Source organism: Gigantopelta aegis, chromosome 3 (genome assembly GCF_016097555.1).
Source record: "Gigantopelta aegis isolate Gae_Host chromosome 3, Gae_host_genome, whole genome shotgun sequence".
NCBI lineage: Eukaryota > Metazoa > Mollusca > Gastropoda > Neomphalida > Peltospiridae > Gigantopelta > Gigantopelta aegis.
The window spans coordinates 90,015,218-90,038,040 of record NC_054701.1 but is presented as its reverse complement, the minus strand read 5'-3'; positions in this window follow the sequence as shown (position 1 = coordinate 90,038,040).

Genomic DNA, 22,823 nt, shown 5'->3' with positions numbered 1-22,823 from the left:
TAGTCCATGGCTGACAACACGACTTTCATTACCTTGTCCTGGACAATAGCAAGTGACATAAGATCATAGTCCATGGTTGACAACACGACTGTCAATACCTTGTCCTGGACAATAGCAAGTGACATAAGATCATAGTCCATGGTTGACAACACGACTGTCAATACCTTGTCCTGGACAATAGCAAGTGACATAAGATCATAGTCCATGGCTGACAACACGACTGTCATAACCTCCAAACCTTGCTTTTTTACAAGGGGCGAGACGTAGCCCAGTCTGTGATCCATCCCCGTCGTTGCGCCTATTGGTCTGTTTCTCGTTACAGCCAGCGTTCCACGACTGGTATATCACAGGCCGTGATATGTGCTATCCTGCTTATGGTGCATATAAATAATTCTTTGCTACTAATGAAAACAATATAGCGGGTTTCCTCTCTGACACTATATGACAAAGTTACCAAATGTTTGACACCCAACAGCCGATGATTAATAAATGAATATGCTCTAATGGTGTCGTTACACCCCCCCCCCCCCCCCCACACACACAAAATTGTCCTTTACACAGCTACTAACGTAAGGCCATATTCTATTTACGAAGATAAAAAATTGATGATGTGCAGCATTGGTGAATAAATCTAAAAACAATGAAATTTGCATAAGCCACTGTTAACAGTTACTGGATATGTAGACAGACAAAAACAAGTGAAACCTGTAAAGTAAAATCGTGATCAACGCAGATTATTTTCTCTGAACGTTTTGTAAAAACGTGTTCAATGTAGCAACACGTGTTACATTCTCGGTGAAAAGAAATTTGTGCAGACCAATGTCTGTGCATGGGCTTTCAGCAGAACTAAATGTCTGTTTCAAAAAATGCTCCAGAGTTAATGGCACGCCAATTTGATAAGCCTCTCGAAGTAACAGTTGATGTGACTGATATTAGCACGGGATTGTAGAGATAGTCGGGCAGAATAAGGGTTATACATTGAACTAGGGTACATACGATGTTTTATGATGGTTTTATGTCATGTAGGGTCTCCTGATTCAGAAACTGCATGATGACACTTTGTCATCATTGAGCAATTGTTTTGACGGTCATTTTAAAAGCACCACCCTGGGCTAACAAAAATTACTGTTTTTTCTGTTCGGCCCATTGCATTATGCTATAATGTTTTATTTGTACAAGATTATTAGAAGACCCATACCTATTTGGATACCTTTTACAAACACTAAAAAATAATACAAAACAACAACAACACAATAGCAACATTTCAGGAGCGTTTGCTGACGGCCATCTTGGTTTTCAAAATGGCCGCCATTTAAACATTTGTTTTTACAATATTACCGCACCCAGGCAACTAAAACAATTGTTTTAAGTTATATACAGGCAAGTGGGAATGCTTTCACTACATAAGCAAGACTATTTGTAATATGTATTGGTCAAAATAAAAATGGTAACATTTTGGGTGGAGGATTTTCACAGAAGAAAGTTAAAAATAACAGATTTAAAAATAAAAATCCCAATTTAACCTAATTTACACCTTGCAAGGAACATGATATTTTGGCATAATTTTTAAAATTAAATATTGATTTTATTTTAACTAATGTCTATAATATACTTTAAGAGTATTTCCGTGCATTTATGCCAGACTAATATTCTATACTTATATTAAAGGGACTGGACTATCCTCAGTTTGTAGCCGTTTCAACGTTATCGACAAATAAAATATGAATGCATTATTAAAATTAAAATTTATGTTTTGTTGCTTAGAATATGATTATCTCTATATTCCATGTATTTCTGGACATTGTAATGTTTTGTATCTCAATATCGATTTTTGTCTAAAATAATTTTGAAGGTAAATATTTATAATATATTAAAAAAAAATTAAAACATTGCGACCAAAGGTCATTCCGAATGTATTTATTAGTATAATGCTTTATATGTAAAACATTTTAATGTAAGATAGTGTTTTAAAAGACCTGAAAAAGCAGTTTGTGTGTTTATTTTGTTGGTGTGACAGGCTGATGTTTGCCCAAATTAAATAAAAATGCACGAATCTGGATACCAACGTTTATTTATATTAGCATTACTGCCAAACAGATTACAAGTAATATTGTGGTTAAAATTATGGAAATACATGGTGAACACATTTCAGGCTAGCTCATTCTGCCCGAATATCTCTACTGTTTTTGCCCGAATTTTAGTGATTTTCTCCAGCACAAGGTGGGCAGTTGCCTCCTGCCCACTGACACGAGCGCTTATGAGAACAAACAGAATTCTTGCTAGGTCTGAAAACACAGGTCAGTTCCTTTTATAACTTTAGAACCAGCACCCAAAATGTTACCAATTTTGTATTGTCATATATTAAAAATATTGTAATATATAGCAGGCTATACTTTTAAAAGAATTGTATATCTTGGTTATCTTGTCTAAAACCAACCTGTTGATAGAAAAGTACTTTTAAAAGTAAAATTATATTTTTAAAACATTTAACAAGTAACTGTTAAATTAATAAAATCACATGTACCAGATATCAGGTGAAATTATTTACACACGTAAATGCAGGAATAAGCTGGTAGCTGTCGAATTTCATTTGCTATGGAACGTTTGCATTGCATGGTTACGTTATGCATCTTAAATATGGTACAGATTAAATAACTTTGTTAACAATAGGGACGTTTTCCTCTAAATATTTTGAGAAATATTTAAAAAATACTTATGGTTCCTTGCTTGAAATATCGTTCTGTGCACATCCCTGAGGTGATTCAGAGGTCCTATCATTTAAGTAAGCTGTATAAACGTTTTTAGGATATTGCTGTATACCCTCGCGACTTTCGTAACCTCTGTTGGAATCTGTGCAGAAATACTGTTATCGTCTTTTATATGTAATCATCAATCATGTTACATACTCTGTCAATCTTCATTCTGGTTATGTGGATTACTGGAACCAATTTTCTTGAGAAAAAAAGTTTCGTTTAAATGGTGAAGTCTCTTTAAAATAACCACCTAATTTGAATTGGCTGCCTCCTACCTTGAGACATATTTTACAGTGAAATGTGATATTCATGTATGATGACATTACTGTCATTTTCATCATGTATGGTTTGAGGCTTATTGCATGTCCTATGCCATATATTTGCAGACAATCGTCCATGAACCGCTTGAAGCACACTGTATTTACAAGTAAAAGAGACATTCCCCTAATCAAACGTCCTACTGATCTTGCATTGACTGAGCACATCAAACAAGTTAAAACCATGATGTGGAAAGCTGACGATGTAAATATATATGACTGTGGGTGGGACATTATAAACGGCATATCCAGTCACTGTACTGGTGTGTGCTCTACCAAAGCTTATAGAAGTAATGGTATGTGACTGCTTGCTAAAATGCCTGCTCATGAATAACTGTTCATGTCAAGGGTTATCTTGCACCGTTTTCTGACAACGTATTGCACTGGACATTTGTAAATAAATCCTAAATACTATGCATGATGAAAATTACACTAATGAAGAACAGTAATGACATCGTACATGCATATCACACTTTACAGTAAAAATTATGCGTCAAAGAGGTAGCTGCTAATTAAAATTTGGTGATTATTTTAAAAATACTTCGCATTCAAAATAAAACCTTTTCCCATAACATCTGACAAAAATATGCGTTAATCTACTAATATATAAAAGTAGTATAAACATTTAAAATTGTGTGATGTGACAATTACGAATCTGCTATTAGCATATTAAATATGGTATCTCTTCACAAAACTGTTTCCAAAAGAAGTTACAATAGTCGTGAGTGTATTCAAGCATGAATCACTGTAAAGTGTTTTGTCTACAGAGTATGGTTTCAACACCATCCGTAGTAAGACTGCCAGTTTCGTTTAGCATGCATTAGTACATGCGCTACAGCTTCCATAAACAAAGGAAAATCTGAATGAGCACAAAGATGTGCATAGAATGATATTTAAAGCAAGGAACCAGATACGTATTTTACAAAAATATTGACTGGATTTAGATTAAGACTTCCCTTTCTATGCACTATCGTAAATATGTTATTTCATCGGTACCGTGTTTAATGTGCAAAATGTGGCCGCGTAAACGTTATATTAGCCAATCCAATCCAATATATATTTACATGCTCATATACCACGAAGGTTTCAAGCATGTCTGTCCTGGGCACAATCTCTGGCCTTTGCCAGTGACTAAGTCCAGGACAGAAAAGGGTGGGGGATAAGTTTGAAGTGGGCAGATTTTGGAATAAGAATTTAGTAGTGTCCAGCGACTGCGCGGACCGACTAGTAGACACCGAAAATGGGCCGTGTTCTGACTGGCTGAATTTCGATTCCTTCGGGTCTAACTAGAAAAAGCTAAAGTCTACGGAGAATAACAGCACCTAACATCATGTCCGGACTAAGAATTTAAACCCAAAAATAAGTTTGACTGCTCGGCCAAAAAGGTTTTAAGGTGATTTGAGCAATTGAACGGGCGCCAAAGTAAATTGCGTTGGACTATTTATAAAAAAATAAACATAAAGATTTTGAAGCTCGATCGAAAAAGTTTAAAGTCCAACTAAGCCCAAAAAAGGAGGATACCTGTCCTAGGTAAGGTTGTACTACTTCGGGGAGCCTGGAGTGTCTCGGAGCGACGGCAGCTTTTCACTGATCTGGTGTAGATGTTGTACCACCTCGGAATAGTCGGGGCCGCAGACCGCTTGTAACATCCTGTGGATCGTTCTGTTATCGAGTTGAGCAAACAGGATGCACTGTCTGTAGGTCTGGTCCCTTCGGTGCGTAACGACTATTCCCTTGGTTTCATTGAAGATCTTGATATGAAGCTCGTAGCTGCTGCCGTCCTCCATGGTCTTCCAGTGGTGTTGGTTCAAAAAACCTCCCCGAAGTAGTTCTGGTTTCTGCGTGTCCCCCTGTATGTACTGATGGAGATGACGACGAAGTCCACTGATGGCAATGGTCCATTCGTCGTCAACAGGGGGAGCGGATTCCGGCGGCGGCTTGGTCTTGGCTGGCTGGGTGGTCGGTGATGTTGCCTTCCTTTTTGTCGCCGGAACAACAAGTCCAAGTGGCGACTCGACGGGAGCGGTCGTTGTTGACCGCTTCACCGGAGTCGTCGTCTTTGGGGTGGAGGTTGAAGTAGGTGGTGGCACACTCGTCCGTTTAAATCTGACGATCTCCTGGGTGGTGTACGGCCGTTCCGGGGATGCGGGCTCCACAAGTGGTTGCTTCCTCTCCGGAGGACTCGGTGGGGGCGGTATCACAGGAGGGAGCGCCACTGGCGGTTGAGCCACCAGCTTTGTCCCCCCCTGGGCCTTCCCTGGCACCGGTTTCTTCCTTCTTCTTCCTCTTCCAGTCCCCCCTTTCCGTTTCTGTGGAGGCGGGTCACCGTACACCAAAGTCACGGTCGCCCGTGACCCGGTATACGTGACCCGGAACTCCAACATCGGGCCGAAGCTGGCAATCAGTCCCCCCAGGTGGGGGGGCAATTCGAGAGCGCACGTTGACACGTCCACCTTCATCGAAGGACAGCTGGAGAAAAAAAGGTTTTAGCCAATCAAATTTGACAGATACCAGTCTATTTTAACATGCCTGCATTTACATAAGTAACAAAATTCACCTTATATATCATACATGTGATGCAGATGATTTTATATAGTTACTTGTCAAATGGATATAAGAGATTTTTTTGAAAACCAAGATGGCCACCAGTAAACTCCACTTACATGTTGCTATATATATATATTTTTTATTATATAATGTTTGTAAAAGGTATCTAAATAGGTAGAGGTCTTGTTATAACTGTGTACCTATAGGACATTATAGCATGACACAGTAGGCCTAACTAAAAAACGGCAATTTTTTTTAGCCTGGAGGAGGTGGTTTTAAAATGGCCGTAAAACAAATTGCTCAATGATGACAAAGTATCATCATGGAGTTTCCGATTCAGGACACCCTAAATGACATAAAACCATCATAAGACATTGTATGTACCCTAGTTCAAGGTTTGGTCAAATTTTGGCATCTGGCAACCCGACTAAGATACTAGAAGACGATCAAGAACTCAAATACCATGATTGTGTGTTAGTACTCAAAGAAACTCTTATGTCCACCGTGGAAAAAATACTGCACATTAGAAAAGGTCAAAGAAAACGTTAAAGGTTGTCTTGTGTAATAACATCACCTGAGCACATTGATTTTTTGACAATCAGCTATTGGATGCCACATTTAATAATTCTGACATGGCTCAGTTAGGTGTTGGCCATACACAACGCTTTGCTTAATGGCACCACTAGAACACACTGATCTATTAATCATTGGCTATTGGATGTCAAACATTTGATAATATTTTAGCGAAGTCTTAGAGGAAACCCGCTAGATTTTGCCATTAGCAGCAAGGAATCTTTTATATGCATTTTCCATCAGACAGGACAGAACATACCAGAACCTTTGATATACCAGTAGTGGGACACAGGACTGATAGGACAGGACAAATCAACCTGAGAATGGGTCCACAAATCTTCCTTTTCTATTGGCGCGTTTACGGTGCTTTGCTAAGGTGAATCGTTCCTACGACCAACGCACCGTAAACGTGTCGGTAGAAAAGGAAGCTTTCTTTTGTTGTTGGCGTTTCAACATTATTCACTTTACTAAGGTGAATCGTTCCTACGACCAACGCACCGTAAACGTGTCGATAGAAAAGGAAGCTTTCTTTTGTTGTTGGCGTTTCAACATTATTCACTTTACTAAGGTGAATCGTTCCTACGACCAACGCACCGTAAACGTGTCGGTAGAAAAGGAAGCTTTCTTTTGTTGTTGGCGGTTTCAACATTATTCACTTTACTAAGGTGAATCGTTCCTACGACCAACGCACCGTAAACGTGTCGGTAGAAAAGGAAGCTTTCTTTTGTTGTTGGCGTTTCAACATTATTCACTTTACTAAGGTGAATCGTTCCTACGACCAACGCACCGTAAACGTGTCGGTAGAAAAGGAAGCTTTCTTTTGTTGTTGGCGTTTCAACATTATTCACTTTACTAAGGTGAATCGTTCCTACGACCAACGCACCGTAAACGTGTCGGTAGAAAAGGAAGCTTTCTTTTGTTGTTGGCGGTTCAACATTATTCACTTTACTAAGGTGAATCGTTCCTACGACCAACGCACCGTAAACGTGTCGATAGAAAAGGAAGCTTTCTTTTGTTGTTGGCGTTTCAACATTATTCACTTTACTAAGGTGAATCGTTCCTACGACCAACGCACCGTAAACGTGTCGGTAGAAAAGGAAGCTTTCTTTTGTTGTTGGCGTTTCAACATTATTCACTTTACTAAGGTGAATCGTTCCTACGACCAACGCACCGTAAACGTGTCGGTAGAAAAGGAAGCTTTCTTTTGTTGTTGGCGGTTCAACATTATTCACTTTACTAAGGTGAATCGTTCCTACGACCAACGCACCGTAAACGTGTCGGTAGAAAAGGAAGCTTTCTTTTGTTGTTGGCGTTTCAACATTATTCACTTTACTAAGGTGAATCGTTCCTACGACCAACGCACCGTAAACGTGTCGGTAGAAAAGGAAGCTTTCTTTTGTTGTTGGCGTTTCAACATTATTCACTTTACTAAGGTGAATCGTTCCTACGACCAACGCACCGTAAACGTGTCGATAGAAAAGGAAGCTTTCTTTTGTTGTTGGCGTTTCAACATTATTCACTTTACTAAGGTGAATCGTTCCTACGACCAACGCACCGTAAACGTGTCGGTAGAAAAGGAAGCTTTCTTTTGTTGTTGGCGGTTCAACATTATTCACTTTACTAAGGTGAATCGTTCCTACGACCAACGCACCGTAAACGTGTCGGTAGAAAAGGAAGCTTTCTTTTGTTGTTGGCGTTTCAACATTATTCACTTTACTAAGGTGAATCGTTCCTACGACCAACGCACCGTAAACGTGTCGGTAGAAAAGGAAGCTTTCTTTTGTTGTTGGCGTTTCAACATTATTCACTTTACTAAGGTGAATCGTTCCTACGACCAACGCACCGTAAACGTGTCGGTAGAAAAGGAAGCTTTCTTTTGTTGTTGGCGGTTCAACATTATTCACTTTACTAAGGTGAATCGTTCCTACGACCAACGCACCGTAAACGTGTCGGTAGAAAAGGAAGCTTTCTTTTGTTGTTGGCGTTTCAACATTATTCACTTTACTAAGGTGAATCGTTCCTACGACCAACGCACCGTAAACGTGTCGGTAGAAAAGGAAGCTTTCTTTTGTTGTTGGCGGTTCAACATTATTCACTTTACTCAAACTATTTCTCAAAACAAGTCTAGATTAACGCAAGATAACGCAACAAAAATTCGTATCTCTACACAAGCATTGTCAAAGGGAAGTTTTGACAAGATCCGTGACTGCTACCACCTGGTCCGTCTTTACGTGGACTGGTACGATACACCCTTCCTAACTTGCCTACAAGAGGACTGCCACTTTCAAGTCTGGTTGATAAACTTAAAGCTGAACAAGACAGAACTAAAAACCGCCACCGTTTGGTTTTTGTTAAATAATGAATAATAATATTCGGTTAATGGGATTGGCTTTAAAAGTTAACTTAATAATAAAGTTAAAATCACACTGGATAGAATAGAATAGAATAGAATAGAATAGAATGACGTTTAACGACACCCCAGCACAAATCGGACAGAAAATAAATGACATTATGTATGTTTTCATTTTCAAAAAAGGCTATTTTAATTTTATAAAATTTATAAAAAATCCTGCATAAATTCGATTTACATGTATTGGACATTCACCGTTCAACGGGCGAGACGTAGCCCAGTGGTAAAGCGCTCGCTTGATGCGCTGTCGGTTTGGGATCGATCCCCGTCAGTGGGCCCATTGGGCTATTTCTCGCTCCAGCCAGTGCACCACGACTGGTACACCAAATGCCGTGGTATGTGCTATCCTGTCTATGGGATGGTGCATATAAAAGATCCCTTGCTGCTAATCGAAAAGAGTAGCCCATGAAGTGGCGACAGCGGGTTTCCTCTCTCAATATCTGTGTGGTCCTTAACCATATGTCTGACGCCATATAACTGTAAATAAAATGTGTTGAGTGCGTCGTTAAATAAACATTTCCTTCCTTCCTTCACCGTTCAACGACAACAACAACAAACCTCTCCAGAAACAAACAAACAAACACACCTCCCGAAAACACTACAAAAAAACCAACAAAAAACAAAAAACCCCATTAAAGCAAATATTACAAAAATACAAAGAAAAAACCCAACCCCAAACAAACAAAACAACCGTTATTGAGCCTCACGGGCATATCATTTATCAATGAAACTTGTCCGTAAAGAACAGCTGTAAACAAGCCGAATGAGTTTGAATTCCCCAGGTCCCCCGGAGACAGTTTTCAATCCCCCGGTTCCTCCTGAGAGAAGATTCCATCACATTTCTTAACTGGATGTCAGAAACACACACGGGTTTCGTCATTCATTTAGTTTCGTATTTATATCCAATTAATATTCAAGCATGCTGCCACGTGCACTCAACAAACCTGTCTGAATGTTTTGGTTGTTTTAAAATCCAAGGCTAATGGTAAATGTGAAGAGGCGAATTTCTAGCCATAGCGATATATAATGAGAGAACAATCCCGTTACGACCATTGGCATTTTAAATTAACAACCACGGGTCGCTTTGCTACAGACACATTTCCGCAGACAGAGCTTTTAATACGGAGTGTTTCTCTCACAACACACACACACACTCTCTCTCTCTCTCTCTCTCTCTCTCTCTCTCTCTCTCTCTCTCTCTCTCTCTCTCTCTCTCTCTCTCTCTCTCTCTCTCTCTTTCTCTCTGACTCTGTCTCTCTGTATGTGTTTTGTGTGTGTGTCGATGTGTGTGTGTGTGTGCGTGTGCGTCACTGTGTGTGTGTGTGTGTGTGTCGATGCGTGTGTGTGTATGTGTGTGTTTGTGTGTGTGTGCGTGCGTGATCTCAGTATCGAACACCCTCAGTCGACCCATTCTCTAATTGGGGTTTTCCCGTCCCACCAGTGCTCCACGACTGGTATACCAAAGGCCTGTCTGTGGGAATATGCATTAAATGATCCATTGCTGCTAATGGAACAAATGTAGCGGGTTTCCTCCGACACCATATGTGAGAATTACCAAAGGCTCAGTTCACCTTTGTTCACCCACCATCTTTTTTTGTTGTTGCCCCATAACACAAGTCATATACAGTGTAGGTTTTCCCTCTCCAATACGGGTGCTCCCAATATAATCCTGGCTACGCTAATGCATACAAACCCCCACCTCCGACTTCAACGGTTCTAAATAAACAATCAAACACTTACCTCTGTTGATATATCCACTCAACACTTAACGCAAATATTGCAACACTGCCAGCAGAACAAAACAGCACAGTCGGTAGCTACAGGCATTGAGCAGTATTATTTCCATACACAGATATTTTACATGTATACACATTTAAAATAAATATGTTTATAAATATCATAGTATTCTGTCCGCACATTTTTGGAGTTAACCTATTCAGAAGAAAGTACGTAGAATCGCTTTGATATCAATAACCATATTAAAAAGTCAAAGCATTGTTGACGTCACATCATCAGAATATCGACGTTTTGGTGGACAACGTTTTCGGCAATTTTCGTAAGTTAACGGAACATTTCGTTGACGTGACGTCAACAATGCTTTGACTTCGTTTGTTTTCTACATTGTTCAAGGATTGAGTGGATGTATCAATAAAGCACTGATGGAGGTAAGTGTTTGATTGTTTGTTTAGAACCGTTGAAGATGGAAATGGGGGTGCGTATTCATCAGGTCAGGTCAGTTCAGGTCATAGGTCTTAACGTGCACATTCAGAGCAAGCTGTTGTAGTGCACGCCTGTCATAGGCACAGGTGCCGGCCTCGGCCGTCCAGGACAGGAAAGGGTTGGGGTAGGTGGGAGAAGGGACCGCCTGCACTGACAGGTGCAAAAGAGCACCAGCAGCCCGATCGGAGTCGGTAACAGGCGGAGGTTTGGTTTTTGTGCTATGGAATTTGGAATATCCCGTAGGATTAATGCTAAAAGACAAAAGGTGCGCAATTTGAATGAAGCTTGACGCAGTTTTGACCGGTCCGCCGAATTGAAAAGGGGGAGCTATATATCTTTTGGAACTTAGTAGGCCGAGAGTAGCTCGTTACTGGGACTTAGTTGGTGTTGAGATGTTTCCCTAGGGTACCCATAGGGGCCCTTAAAATGGCCTGATCTGTTCAGATCGCGTATTCATTGGCGTAGCGAGGATTTTATATTGAGGGGCATCCACATTGGTTGGGACACCTACATTGTCTACAACTCGTGTTACGGGGCAACAGGCAAATATAAACGAGGGGGTGGGGATGGGGGTGTGGGTATGGGGATGGGTAGGGTGGTTAAACAAGGTGTTACCGAGCTACGCCAGTGTGCACACAATGCACAAGAAATATCATGTTAACACTCGTGCAGCCCATGATTTTACGAGAGGAGATGACACCGAAGCAAACCCCTACTCTAGTAAATCCTGTTCGGGTTGTAAGACAGGTCAGTATATAATATGGAGGGAGGGTGGGAGGAAATGTAACTGGGGTAGGCCATGGCCCCCACTCCTCCCGTCCCGCTACGCCAGTGCAATATCAATAAAGTTTCTTTTCTTTAACGACACCATTAAAGTGACAGATCCTAGTTTTTAAGCACTCCTACACATTTGTCACTATTAAAGCCGTTTTTAACCATTTAAATTAGAAATACTCACATTATATTATTCACAATAATCATTTTCGTACACTCGAAGTGGTTCTGATCATCCAGGTTTTTGCAATATCCCAAACTGCATTTTTCATAATTCTAAAAACGCACGTTCGTCTGAGAAGTAATGGTTATCAAGACAATCTCTAGTTATTTTAGACTGTATTTCCCTGTTTAAACATCACTGACTTTACCGTCTCTCTGTTATAACCTTATCAAAGTGCGTGTTGTAGGTTTGTAGATGAACTAAAATTAGTGTCCATTTTCACGCGCTGAACCTAGGGTCTGCGCCTTTAAAGAAAATTAGTCTAGTAGCTTATGTTAAAATATACTTGAATTAGTCTAGTAGCTTATGTTAAAATATACTTGAATTAGTCTAGTAGCTTATGTTAAAATATACTTGAATTAGTCTAGTAGCTTATGTTAAAATATACTTGAATTAGCCTAGTAGCTTATTATAAAATATACTTGAATTGTTCAAAATATGAAGAAAAAAACCCCCATGAAAATTTGTACACTGGTACAGTTTTTAATTCTCTTTCATTTAAAAGGAGGACACACGTGATCTAATAACAATTATGGCCGCCATCTTGTTTTTCAAAATGGCCTCCATTAAAAACAACAAATTGTCAATATTTTGGCTCCCAAAAGACATATATGCTTGATTTAGTTGGCTAATCCCATGTTTTCACATCCACGGAATTCAATACACATGATAACAATAATGTATATTTATTTGTTTTACTTCAAAATCAAATATGGGAACTATTAGATAGAAAATATTGTGAAAACCCAAATTCGTTGCACATTACCCCATTTATAGTCAGTCTGTAGGGTAACACATTCCTGCACAAGTACATAGTTCAGTGCATGAAAGCAAAGCTGTAAAACATTTGAAAGGTCTGCATGCCTTCTTGTAGATACATCTAATCAGATCCATACATGATTTGGCTGCCTCTGGAAATGCTGTCCTAGAATGGAATCAATTGATCATTAGAGTCCTTTGTCTACTGCCAACCACACGAGTTTAGCATCGAAATCGCTTTTATTGTTGTTTTGTAGATTATAACAAAGCTTTCGATTTAGTTAATAGACAAAACCTGTGGCATAAAATAATTCAACAGGGCGTCGAAGGTGAAATGGTTACCATTATACGGTCTGTATATGACAATGTTAAATGTGTAAAATATAATAATGTACTTTCAGACTTTTTTTATATGCAAGAACGGTTTATTTTAGGGAGAAGTTTTATCGCCAATATTATTTTCTATGTATGTGAATGATTGTGAAATGCAGTTGCTATCAGATAATTGCCCCTCTATTGCGATACAAATGCTAAACATATTTTTAATAATGTATGCTGATCACATAGTGCTGCTGGCTGAAACGCCAGAGTGACTGCAAAAAATACTTGATTCACTTTGTGATTATACTCATAAATGGGAAAAGACTAAATACAACTAAGACAAATATTGTGGGTTTAGAAATGGAGGAAAAGTGCGAGAAAATAAGAAATGGTTTTATAACGATTGCAAGATAGATGTTGTGGATGAATTTAATTACCTAGGCATATTATTCTTTTATAACGGTAAATTTAGTCGTACACAGAAGAGAGTAGCAGGACAGGGTCGAAAAGCTTTATTTTCAGTACTAAAAGTGTGTAATAATAATGCTATCTGTGTTTAACGCCTATGTTAATAGTATTCTTAGTTACGGATCTGAAGTGTGGTGTTTTCATCCTGGCCAAGACACTGAAACAATTCATATACATTTCTGTAAACGACTATTAGGGGAACAAAAAAGAACTTGTAATGATTTTGTTTATAGTGACTTAGGACGATTCCCAATGCAAATTAAAAGAAAGGATTTTTTAAATATTGGATAAAGCTGCGTAACACTAATAACAGTATATTACGAGCTATGTATCAGGAAATGGTTCAGTATGAAGATGATTGGTTCGTAACGCCGCATATAGCGCGCGCCGCATATAACACAACTGTGAGCGTAATGCTACTGTCACACCTTGCCAGATAGCGTTAAAGGACGTCCGACGGAGGGCAAAATTTTCAATCCGTTCTTCTCCGTTCACATGCGTTTCCCGTCCGTTTGTCGTCCGGCGAATGCGTTCTTGTCAGGCGAGGTCAGGCGAGGTCCGGCGAGGTCCGTTCAATCCGGTGGAAAGTTTTGTGCATGCACAAAACTTGGAACGTACTCCAACGGACTCCACCGGGCAAAGGCGTCCGCCGGTTGTACGGTTGTTGTGCGCTGGGCATGCGTTTTGTTCGGAACTCGTGTGTTCCTCGTCCTGTACTTGTCAGTTCGTATTCATTGATGTCCGGTGGACGTGACTCGCGGCCGGACTACTACCTGACCTGCATCGGATGAACCGGAGGTGTACAGCATCTTCAGCGGACGATTACCTGATAAGGAACGCATGTGAACTGATGAATAACAGATGTGTAACGGGGTCCACAGGACAAAACTGACGACTTCAGGAAAGGTACAGTATAAGTACTGTACATGTAACGGGTCTTCACCGGGTCCGAAACGGACAGCGACGTACATCCTCCGGGGTATATAATGTGGCTTCCCTGTCTCACCCCCTCAACACTTTCCGGGACCGTAAGGACCTTCATGATGGAGTGTCGTGTGAGACTCCGCCTGCAGTACCAAGTGGCCCTGATCCAGGCACAGATTGACCTGCTAGATGCCAATCTCAACATCTGTGCCCATGTAGAGAACAGGAGGAGGAGAAGGAGCAGCGGAGATGGTGGTCTAGGGCATGGCTGGGCCCTCAGAGGCGGCCTTCTTGGACTTCCCCTTGGTCATCTTGGAGCAAAAACTGGAACCTGATGATACTGTGTTCAATTCACCGGACTATTTATACCCGTTTTGTCCGTCACGTGACCTGTACAAATCCGTTCGAAGAACGTTTTGTCAGTTTCTCATGCGTTCCGCTTACGTTTCGACCGGATCTTGTCCGTTACTCGTACGGTAATGTCCGTTACAGTGGTCGGTAATTGTCCTGTACTTGTCCTGTGATTGTGCGGTGATTGTGCGGTGATTGTGCGTTTTATCCGCTAACTTTGTTTAATATATATATTTATTTTGTTTAAATTCTAATCATATTTCATTTAATGTTAGTGATGATATTGAAAGAAAGCCAACCGATGACTGAATGTCCGAAACAGGATATATGACTAAAAGAAATAGAATGGTTGGACATTCGAGACGTTTTTGTAATTACTGACTGCTGTTGTTGTCGTTGTTGCTGCTGCTCCCTCTCCTCCTCCTGCTACTACTACTTCTGCTGTTACTGATGCCGCTGTCACTACTACTGCTACTATAGGGTTGAAAATTAGCATTCACCCGGCGGCCTGGTTAAAGGGACATTCCTGAGTTTGCTGTACTTTTTAAGATGTTATCGACTAACAAAGACTTTTTAACGATTGTAATTACATATCAAATATATTTTTCTGAATAAAATATTAGTGGCTGTATATTAAACGTGTTTCTGATTGTTATAATATTTGTACTTGGTTAAATTTCATTTTATTTCCTTAAAACTTATTTGAAGACAAAATCCAGTTTTGGCTTCTTACAAATATTAAGACGACCAGAAACACATTGAATATACAGACACTGATATTCTAAACAAGAAAATGTATTTAATATGTAAGTTTAATCGTAGAAATATTTTATTAGTCGGAAACATCTTACAATGCAGCAAACTCGGGAATGTCCCTTTAAGGGCGACTAAGAATTTTACAAAGGTAGTCCGTTGAGCAAGCATCGATTTTAGTCTGGTGAGTATGGTACTCGTTAAAAAGGAAACACACTTATACTGAATCGAATGTGACAAAACACATTACAGGTCTGGCAGCAGAAGACATAGAACATGTTTTATATTTTGACTGTGCCAAAATAATAAATAAAATTCATATAAAAACATATTAATGTATTAAGTCTTAAACCCATACCATCTCAAATAACATTTTATTGGGGGAAAACGTTCAGTGTCAATTAAAACAAAAATTCTTTACAAATTACTATCAAACTGCATAGGTTAACTCTTTTTTTTTCTGATACAGATTTTAAGGCAATTGATGGAACATCCAAGGTAATCTGAATGACAAAACCGTAATACATGATCAAGGCCGTATCTCCGCAAAGCAGTCGAATAATGGCAAACTAGTGGATGATTCCTTGGATCTTTATCTAGTGCCTCGTCTGTAGGAGAACAGCAACCCCCGAGGAAATCATTTACTGGGAATTTCACCCCTCTTGCATCGCTATACAGTTTATTCCATCCCTCTTGCATCGCCACAAAGAAGACTGCCACTCCCAGACTGGTTTATTAAAGAACGAGCAGTTCTACCTTTAGTCTCTTTGTACTGCATTATCTTTTACTCCAGAGACAACGCAAGTCAAGCAGGACTAGCATTTTGTTTTCACCACCGGTATTTAAAATGAGATTTAATATATATAATTTAATGGTATTTTGTATGGATTTATTTTTCAATTATTTTGTTTTTTGAATTGCTATGGGTTTAAAATTTAATGACATGGTTTTATATGAATTTTAATTCTATTCATTATGAAGTTAAACGCCAATAAATCGGTTTTCTTTTGACGCACACTGACTATACGGTGAGCACATTATTATTATTATTATTTTTAAAGAAAGTCTGGTTTTGATTTTGGCTCTTCAGTTACATTTCAATGTGATAATTGGAAAGCTAGTTGAATTTGAGAAGGGCCAGTACGATTTTTTCTTCAACTGGCCCTGCTGGTGACCATGGTTTTCATGTTAATTTTCAACCCTGTTGCTACTACTGCTGCTGCTGCTGCTGCCGCCGCTACTACTACCACCGCCACCACCACCACCACTACTACTGCTACTGCTGCTGCTGCTGCAGTAGTAGTAGTAGTAGTAGTAGTAGTAGTAGTAGTAGTAGTAGTAGTAGTAGTAATAACAGCATGCTCAGCAGCAGTAGTAGTAGCGATGGAAGTACCAGATGCAACAGCAAAAACTGCAGCAGTAACAAACACGTAACCAGTAACAGCAGCAGTTAAAGTAGCAGCAGTGGTAACAACAACGGTAGCAGCAGCGGCAGTATCAACAGCAACGCTGGTAGTAGTAATACTGGATCTGGTACGATTTCCTTTGTCTTGATAAACTCTTGTTTAATGATCTTTCGTTACACAAACTAGTTGGAAACAGGACATATTGGCGTCTGGAATGATTTTTTTTGTTTGTGCTAACCATACCTACCCTGTTTTTTTTAGCCATACCCTATTTTTTACCCATACCCTACACGTTGTTAGGAAATGAATGACCAAACGTGTTTTTATGCATAAATATTTTATAATCATTGCAGTTGGGCCTATGATCCTCAAACTTGATATGCAGGTTGATCATGGCCGGTAGAGGAATCCTATCGATTTTGAGGTCACTAGGTCAAATTCACAGTGACCCTGGGCAGTTAAACGGGTTCCGATCAATAACTTGAGAACGGTTGGATTCTCAAACTTGATATAAAGATTGGCCATGGCCAGTAAATGACCCCTATCAATTTTGATATCAAAGGTCAAGGTCACAGTGACCTTTAGAAGTTAAGCGCTTTTTGATCGATAACTTAGTGTAAGAACGGTTGGATCAAGAATCTTCATTTACTCTTTATGCGGTATGACCATGCATTTTCGCCAAATACAGCTATATCTTGGTGTGTGCTATATGCGTACGCATAACGCTCACAGTTGTGCTACATGCGGTGCGCGCTGTATGCGGCGTTACATTGGTTAATGAAGGTCAAACAGGAACTAAATGAACTAGGTTTAAGTTATATCGTCGGCTCTCCGACGAAGGGGCGAATATGCACTTTTGCCAAATTACGCAAAAACGTTACCAAAATGTTACGTTTTTAAAAATTATCCTATTTGAAATTGATATCATAAAATCTCATGAAATGTTGACAGTCATTAAACTGAACATCGTGTATGTTAATTCCAATAGGTTTTACATGATTCTGAACATTTTTCTATGAACTACAGTTTATTTAAAATGGTAAGTACATATTCGCCCTTTTGTGAAATAGCATATCAATCCACTTTGATGATTCGACCACGATTTCCCTGTTTAATGGTTATCTCCTAGCTTGGCTGCAATGCATTCAGCCTCTGTTCCCTAACGATGTGACCGGCCTAAGTGGTATAGTGAGTAAGCCATATCACGTACGGCTGGTAGGTACGGTGTTCGCATCCTACTATCGGCTTCCACCCAGAAAGAATTCTCTAAATGAATTAATGAATGGTTAACAACACCCCAGCACAAATACACGTCCGCCATTGGGTATCAAACAAAGGTTAAGTACATGAATAAGTTCTCTATTTAACCGCCGAGAACTACCCTGTCCTAGACAGACCACTCAGATAGCGAAGGTGTGTGTCCAGGGCATGGCGCTTTAATTTTAATATTAGCAAGGAAAAATCAAAGTTAAAATGAATTAATGTAACCATATTCTAACGACTTTGGTCTAAAAATGAAGTAGTTATCATGTGGCTGGCAATTAATGATCCAATAATAAGACATACAAAGTAATTTAATTATAGATCAATAATTCGCCAATGAGCTATTTACACGACCGCTTTGATGGCTATTCATGGTCATAATAATGAATTTTGTGACAACTTTATTAAACGACATTTAACATGAACATCAATAAGTCTTATTTCTGCATTCTCATAAAATAGCAAACTAGCAATTAATAGTATTGAAAAACGAAAAGACTCAACACTTTATTGAACGTTAATGTTTGTTTTGTTTAACGACACCACTGGAGCACATCGATTAATTAATCATCGGCTATTGGATGTCAAACATTTGGTAATTCTGACTCGTAGTCATCAGAGGAAACCCGCTACATTTTTCAAATGCAGCAAGGGATGTTGTATATGCACTTTCCCAGAGACAGGAAAACACATACCACGGCCTTTGTTCAGTTGTGGTGCACTGGTTGGAACGAGAAAAAAAATCAGCTGGATGGATCCACCGAAGACGGAAGCACCTCAAGCGAGCACCCAACTGACTGAGCTAAATCCCGCCCCTTTCACTGAACGTATGCATAGTTGGTGTCAGTAACTGCTGATGGGCATTCGAGATATCAAATCAATTGATTAAACAATGCATATAATAATGAAACAATGTTATTCAATAATTATTGAATACCCATGATAAATCAATACAATATAACATTCCGATTCATGAACTAACATTATAGATGATGACATTCAACTTTAAAATATACTGATCAAAATAAGTACAGAATATTCGAAATCAGTTGTGAATAATTACAGAACGAAAAAAAGATATAAATATAAACCAGGTGCATTATGCATTACAACATTTCTACTTAATGCATCCCCAAACAGAGCTGTTCGTACAAACGCGAATCTTGTGAGCACATATTGCATGTGATTTGTGTGCAACTTCGCATTTAACACTGTTTACGAACCATCTGCATTCACTGTGACAGAATCCCGTCTTGTTTTTAATACAGACACTAGATCTTAACCTAATCTAGATCTGCAACGTGGGAATAGACTCGGACTTCTGTGTATGCTCCAGGTTGGAACAACATAGCGAAGTGTTGCACAAAGCACTCAACGTGTCTCAGAGAGTGATTAGTAGTTTGCCTGAAAACGTGGATGATCGCCCTCGTTTAGGCCTGTCTAGGGCCACAACTCTAGTTCAAGATCGCCTCATCAGAACCAATATTTTGAGAAATCGAGGCCAATCTGCATCTCAGATAGTCAACCACCTCCGTGTTACAGCAGAAGTGAGAGCCTTGGGTCAGACGATTCGAAACATGGCATACACATCAACTCCAACGCCGGCCTCACTTCACGACCACTTTGATGGTGAGATACATTGCCGCCAAACACCAATAGTGTGAACGACGTACACAACAGTGGGTACGTCGCTGGGCCAGAGTGATGTTTTCAAAGGAATCGAGGGGTACTCTCTAGATGTACGTGATCAGCGTATCCGGGTTTGGCGACGTCCCATTGAGCGGTACGTCGAGGTCAACATCCAAGCTCATGACTATTTTGGAGGGGCAGTTATGCCTGTGGTGAAATTGCCATGACTGTCCGAATGCAACGTCGCATTGTCCAATGGAGGCTCACAGGCCAGCACTATCGACCAATATGTGTGACTTTCGCGCCTCACGCTGACCCAAAATTCGTTTATTAAGACAACAATGTCCGTGCATATCGTAGTAGACTAGTGACGGCATTCGTGCAACAGCAAAACATTCACACTCTTCCTTGGCCAGCTCCCGACCTTTCACCCATTGAACAAGTCTGGGACATCATGGGGTGACAATTGGAATGTCAGCAGACTACCTTGGCCGAGATGGGTGTAGCGCTCTAAGACAAATGGGTCAGGATACCCCATCATAGGTTGGACGCTTGATAAGGAGAATGTCTCACTGGATTCGTGCCCTGAAACACAAACATCAATTTGTGTTTCATCTCTCCATGCCAAACTACCCAGACATTATAATTTCAGGCCAATGCAATAATTCCTATTAAAAGATATAATGAACAATATAAGTTGTAGAAGCATCACGAGGGGTATATGGCTTTTTATGTACCCTCTGTGTGTTCTTTTACCCCGAGCCGAAGGCGAGGGGGTAAAAGAGCACACAGAGGGTACATAAAAAGCCATATACTCCGAGAGATGCTTCTACAACGAATTTATCTTGCCGACATGTTAAACCATATAGCCAAATAATCAAAATAACGCCAGACAATAATTGTTAACAATTTATTAACGGAGCCGTACCACGCGGACGCGAACGAAACCGCTTGCCAGTGATGAAAAATAGTTCCATCGATAAACGAGTTTTTAATTTCAAATGTTTGTATTATGAAATTGTCTGAAACAGATATTAATAAAAAAAAAAAAAAAAAAAAAAATATTAAACCCCCCCCCCCAAAAAAAAAACCCCAACTGTTGCTAATCGCGCATTAATACAATAACACCACGGCCGTAATTAGGTGGCAGAGTTCAACATTGCAGCTTTTAAAAGTATTGAAATAATGTATTTTATAGTAAAAATAAAATTAATTATGTATACTCGATCAATGTTATTTATAATCTAATTATTGCTTTAGCATTAACTGGGGTGGCTGGAAACTGTTGGAAATTACAGACGGGGTATAACAGAATTTGGCTCCGCCCACAGGGGTATAAGGGATTTGTCCAACGGCAAACAACCAATGAGATTAAAGAATTTTACATGAAGGCGAGATAATATCCATTATTTAATGTTATATATGAATACCCCTAATTATTTTGAACAGTATATATAATAATAATTTCATCATGAATGGAACAAAATAAAATATTGGAACTAATCAACACTAGACATAGTAGCTGTGGGTGATCCCTTATGCTAGTAGTGATCAATTTGAAATTTACATGAATATAAATTTGATAAATAGAGCACGTGTTTATAAATGCATTCATCAAGTTGCCTTTTTGCATTAGAACTTGTATATTCGCCCTTTCGTGCGAGAATCCAATGCACTAGTTAATCGCGTCACTTCTCTGACAAACGGGCGAATGTAAATTCGGCTGTTCGTCAGACAACGTTACGGGCTTTGTCCAATGATTTGCCTCATTTTCAAAACATAATTAATTAATTAACTAATTAAAGAAGTAAAATATCAAGTTGTTGGTGTCAGAATAAAAATCTACTGGTCCAACAATATGAAAAATGCTTTTATGTCAATTTTCAAAATTGGAGCGCAGACGATATATGGAACTTAGCCCATGTTGATAACAATATTTACAATGTAATTAGAGAAAGGATAACTGACATATTCAAGCAACAATGTCACAGTAGAATAATGATAACTACAAAGGGAAGTCTATACAAACACTTGTTAAATAATTTCATATTACAAGATTATCTTAGAAAACCATTGGACGTTCGTCATTTTAAAGAAATAACTAAAATCAGAATACATGCACATAAATTAAATATAGAATTTGTCAGGTATAGAAATATTGAAAGATCACAGAAAAAATATACACTATGTGACAAACATGAAATAGAACGCGAGTATCATTTTATCCTCCAGTGCCCACGACAAAATGATTTAAGAATAAATGTATTAAAGCATATTACCATAGACGTCCAAGCGTTTACAAACTTACCCAGCGTTTACAAACTTACCTAGCGTTTTCAAAGTTACCAAGCTATTAACGTCTGACAATGCTAAAGAACTTAATAATCTCAGAAAATATTTATTTAGAGTAAATGCCGTTAGAGATCAGCTATTGGAACAAATTGGTTAATATTAACATTATTTCCATTTATTAAGTATAGTACTATTCGTTTACATGTATATTAAACCAATAATACATGTATATCTCAGTATACTTAATAATGACTTATATGTATTAAATAATATAAGTCAATAGAAACTTAATTTCTTAATTATTATTATTATTATTATTATTATTATTATTATTGTTATTATTTGTTACTAAATTACTATTCACCATAATCCTGTACATATCCTGAGATATTTATGATTTTGTTGTACATTGTATTATGCTGATAAGTTGTAAAAACTTAAAGCAATAAAGAACTTGAACTTGGTAGCTGTTGTGTAGCTGCCAGTGATTGGTTCCAAATGTCCGGCTTAGTGGAGTCTGGGGGTGAAAGGAAACGAATGTGTGTTTACCGACATCTCAGCAGCACGTATTGTTAACTACGGTTAATTGGGCTCCTATGATTTTTTAGAAGACCTGGTAGCCAAGCGGTTAATGTCGCGGGCTGTCAAATGCGAATCGTTGCAGTAGGTTCAAATCCTGCCAACCGACACCAATTGTTTAAAAAAAAAATTATTAATTCAATACCTCTGTTGTTGAAAAGAACAGAAGGAATGTTTGACAACGCCTCAGCACATTAAAACGTGTTTAAGGAGAAATTCACTGCTTCTACCATAGCAGCAAAAATGTTTACATACATTTTC